General features: G+C 33.2%; 1 long non-coding RNA gene across 1 annotated transcript; it reads right to left on the bottom strand.

Moving 5' to 3' along the window:
* Window positions 1–365: 365 nt before the first annotated feature.
* On the bottom strand, window positions 366–3717 carry LOC127495815 (uncharacterized). Its single transcript, XR_007925188.1, has 2 exons — window positions 3616–3717; window positions 366–1660 (listed from the first exon to the last, which is right to left on the bottom strand). It is a non-coding gene; the product is annotated as an uncharacterized LOC127495815 (long non-coding RNA).
* Window positions 3718–5059: the final 1342 nt, after the last annotated feature.

The following is a 5059-nucleotide window of genomic DNA, read 5'->3' as shown; positions in this document are numbered from 1 at the left end:
CCAGCTGCAAAGCATTTTTGAGTTTACTCAACTTCAGTGGTCGGAGTTGTGCCAAATCATTTTTTAAAGTTCACTAAACTTATTTTATTAAGTTAATTAAACCTGCCTCAGTAAGTTCACCTAACAACCAGTCCAACTCAAAGAAATGAGTAAGCACAACTACTGAGGGTCCTGAAGTTCAGTAAACTCAAAAAAGCTTTGCAGCTGGTTGCCTTAATTTTTTAAAGTTAACTCAACTTTTTATTTTTTTTAATTAAACTTTCTCCAATTATCCCACCCAGAAACTTGTATAGACCTCCAACTGGGAATCCAAATGCATGGAGTACATACCATACAGTAAAAACAACACAAATACAAAGCAATACTCAACATTATAGAAAATATTTATTGACGCTTGCAAAACGGCACATTTTCTGTCAGCATGAAGTTCTAAAAGATCAAGATGAATTACAAAAAAAAAAACAAAAAAAAAAAAAATCTCGTAATGCTTTTCAAAGTGCTTGCATAATACAACAACACACACTTCTTTTGAAGTGCTGGAGTAAAAAAAAATTTTTCTTAAAGTGCTAACAATCATAAAATGCTGCAGCAATAAACAAGACTTTAAAGTCTTAAAAGGCTTTGTTCACCCAAAAATAAAATAATGTAATTTATTACTTACCCTCATGTCGTTCCACACCCGTAACATCCTTGTTCATTTTCAGAACACAAATTAAGATAATTTTGATGAAATCCAATGGCTCAGTGAGGCCTGCATAGCCAGCAATGTTACTGCACCTCTCAAGATTTCAAAACACTGCTTCATGAAGCTTCAGAACTTTACAAATCTTTTGTTTCGAATTAGTGAGTCGGATTGAGTATCAAACTATTAAACTGCTGAAATCACGTGAACCACTGATTCGATTCGTAAAGCTCCAAAGCAGTGTTTTGATATCGCCCATCACTACATAGTTGAAAAGTTGTTATTTTTGTTTTTTTGGTGCACAAAAAGTATTTGACGCTTTATAACATTACAGTTGAACCACTGTCTTAAATATGTTTTCAGTACCTACAAATACAGACATACAAATATGTCTTGAGAGGTGCAGTAACATTGCTGGCAATAGAGGTCTCACTGAGCCATCAGATTTCATAAAAAATACCTTAATTTGTGTTCTGAAGATGAAAGAAGGTCTTACGGGGGTAGAAACACATGAGGGTGAGAAATTAATGACAGAATGTTAATTTTTTGCTGAACTAACCCTTTAAAAGTTACAACACACCTTGCATTGCATTTTTGAAATTTTGTCTATTACATTTGGTACATCCATGCAACAAACGTGCTGAAGAAATCAAGAATTACAACTGCTAAACCAACACTGGGCCTTACATTACAACTCAAAGGTTTTTTTTTTTTGGACATGTACAGTTAAGGAACAACTGTTACTGAAACAACAGGAACAACTAGAACAACAAATTAGTGGTTTCAAAAGTTTATTTAAGCTCTTTAGGATAGTTCATGTTCAGGCCAAAGAGGAAATCAAAAGAACTGGGAAGAACTCCAGCACAACTAGAGGCACCTTACATTTGGGTTGGAATGGATGCTGGCAACATCATCTTTGACGATGCTTAAGATCCCCATCTTCATCCTCTTTGTGTAACTGTCTTCTGGCTCTGTGTCCTGAAGTAATAAGCAGAATAAAAACATGGTCAAAAGTCATTTTCGATTGATTGAATTCTGCTAGACCATAGTGTTTAACATCTTTCTTACTCTTCCTACACATAACGTCATTTGGAAAGTAAAGGTAGACCAGTTTTGAAGCATGACCCAATTTAGTCATAGTACTAAAAAAAAAAAAAAAAACGATAAAACTGCCTGTATGTCCCAATCCCAAACAGTGCCACACTTGCAACTGTACTGTTAGACAAAATATCAGCATTGATGTGATTATCTGTGGCACTTGTTGACAGCAGAATACACAGCCGTGTTGATCTAACACTTTTATATTGTTTAAAAGTAATGCAAAAAATTCATTGTATTGACAAAAGTCAGGACAGTGTTGTGAAGCAGTAATTTTCCATTGTCTTTGCTTTGGTATAACGCTTGTTGAATTTGTGCTATCAGATCAAATCAGACTGATCATTGAGAAAAGCTAAACTAAGATTATTCGGTAACACTTTACAACAAGGTTTCATTAATTAAAATTAGTTAACTACATTAGTTAACATGAACTAACAATGAACTGCACTTCTTCAGCATTTATTAATCTTTGTTAATATTAATATCAATATTTACTAATACATTATTAAAACCAAAAGTTGGATTTGTTGACAATTAATGAACTGAAGTAACGCTGAACAGTTGTCTTTTATTAAAAAAGTTAGTTCACCCCAAAATGAAAATTCTGTCATTAATTACTCACTCTCATGTTGTTCCAAACTCTTTGATCATCTTCGTTCATCTTCGATCATCTTCGATAAGATCTTTGTTCATCTTCGAACACAAATTAAGATATTTTTGATGAAATCTTAGATAAGTCTGTCCCTCCATCAGCCAACATACGCAGAAACTCAACCGAACGTAAATAACGCACAAGAACAAACCTCTTGCAGAAGCTCAAACGTGCTGCGTTACACACAATAATAAACCTCATTGGTTACACAGCACATTTGAGCTTCTGCAAGAGGTTAATTCTCATCTGTTATTTATGTTCGGTTGAGCTTATGTTCGCGGATCAGTGTTTACATGTGAGTAATAAAAAGCGATCAAGTCTTTTCAGAAAATTTGGACTAAACCACTTGATTCATATGGATTAGTTTTACAATCTCTTTAGAACTTTTTGAAGCGTCAAAGTGGTTGTTGCAAAGGCAGTCAACTGAGGGACAGAAATCTCTGATTGCATCAAAAAGATCTTCATTTGTGTTCTGAAGATGAATGAAAGTCTTATGAGTTTGGAACGACACGATGGTGAGTAATTAATGGCAGAATTTTCATTTTGGGGTGAACTAACCCTTTAACTAACATTAACAAAAAATAACAAATACAGTAACAAATGTATTACTCATGGTTAGTTAATATTAGTTAATACATTAACTTTTGTTAACAAATGAAACCTTATTGTAAAGTGTTAACAATTATTCAATAAACTATTTTTTTCCCCATCACTTTGTCTCCTGCTTTCTGCTCTTTTCCCTGCCTTTTGTCTGATAGAACAGTTAACTGATGTGTTTTGGATAGTGTATATTAAACATTCATTTGTCCCGTTGTCGATAAAATTACTTAATGAGCAACTCCAGTAAGGTGGTTACATAACTGCATGTACTGATGGTAGTGTAAGGTAATATGGGAAAGATGCAGCATGCTTTTAAGGTAATTATGTGTTAAATTAAAATTATTTAATTATTTAATAAAAAGTGTGTTCTTTTTGTAGGTATTCTTCTTAGTATTAGTATTATGTTTTTTTTTTTTTTTGGAGATTAGAGTGATTAATGTGGAATTGATGTATGTATGAAATGTATGTTTGGGTGGGCTGATGTGCAGCAGTTCTCTCATCCAAGACAAATTTCTCCTAAGGGAGACAATAAATGGTACCTTGACCTTGACCTTGATATGCTGATAACAACACATATTCTTACCAGGCAGGTCTTCAGGACGTTTTCTGACTTTTCCCTCATAAACACAGGGAGCCCTTTGAGAGCTGTTGCCTTTCTTTGAGCAAGGATATCTGAAGTCTGAAAGACAGAACAACAAAAAGGACATTTGACTGTCATGTTTCTTCAAATGATTTCTGATATGGTTTAAAAATAAAAACTGAGATGGCTGACAAAAATCTTTAAAATCACATAACTCACATGAAAAAATAAAGTGCTCTTTAACTGCAGCAGTCTGTTTGTGTGCGCTTATTAAATGAGATTTTAACACACCTACGGTTTTGAAAGTGCAGATGCAGTCAGTAACAAGCAAGGCTGCTGCCAGGATCACCCTTAATAGTGGTGAAACCTGTAATGTTTCAAGAGGACCTCTCTGCTAGTATACTGTGGGCAAATTTGCAAAGCTTACACTGCATTCCAAACCTATGAAAAGGAAAAAAAAGAAAAGAAAAAGAAATAATTTGAGAGGTGCAATGTTACATTTCTACAAAATTAACATTAAATGTTTAAAACAGCATAAAATATTAATAAATGATGGTAACAATTTAGACTAATGTTTTATTAGTTAACATTAGTTTACTACTTTAGTTAACATTAACAAAGAATGAACAATACTTCTACAGCATTTATTGATCTTAATGTTAATTTCAACATTTCCTAATACATTATTAAATTCAAATGTTGTATTTGTTAACATTAGTCAATGCACTTAAGTAATTTGAACAGGCGGATTTTTATTAACTAACATTAACAAAGATTAATAAATACTGTAACAAAAGTTTTGCTCGTTGTTTGTTCATGTTATTTAATACATTAACTTATGTTAGTTAATACAAACATAATAAAAAGATAACTAGTTACTAAATTTCACTTAATAGGAAAAAAAGGAACAAAATGTGACACAATAACATTGATCAAAAAAATAGTATGGTTACTCAATCATCCTTACTTGGCCGTGTTTACTTCACATGTAGTCCTACAGAAAAATCAAAGATGACGAACATTAAAGAACAAAATTAACACCGTCTACAACACAAAATCTACTTGATACACTATTTTGTTAACGTTAGCCTTCAGATGTTAGCAGCTAAACTATGAAGATCGCTAATTGAGCTCTTTTGAAGATATAAACACGTGCTATAGAATGAGTTTACTCTTTTATGAACATATCATTGCACTTTATAATCTAGGCGTGCAGTTTATTTAGCTTAATTTCAATAATAACGTTAAAAACTCACCTCGAACAGACGCTGAAATCCATTCCCTTCATCAGCGTGATTGGAGAGGGGAAACCCCGCGCGTTACCGGGAGGACAGATCGCGCATGCGCAATAACAGAAAAGTTAAACGGTCGAACTTAGAAATCAAAATATTAAGTTTTCTCAACTTAATTGTTTATATCCAGTGGACAAAGTAGTAATCAACATGCA

The sequence above is a fragment of the Ctenopharyngodon idella genome, chromosome 15 (genome assembly GCF_019924925.1).
Source record: "Ctenopharyngodon idella isolate HZGC_01 chromosome 15, HZGC01, whole genome shotgun sequence".
Lineage (NCBI taxonomy): Eukaryota > Metazoa > Chordata > Actinopteri > Cypriniformes > Xenocyprididae > Ctenopharyngodon > Ctenopharyngodon idella.
The sequence above is the reverse complement of the archived record's forward strand: the minus strand, read 5'-3'. Positions and strand labels throughout refer to the sequence as shown.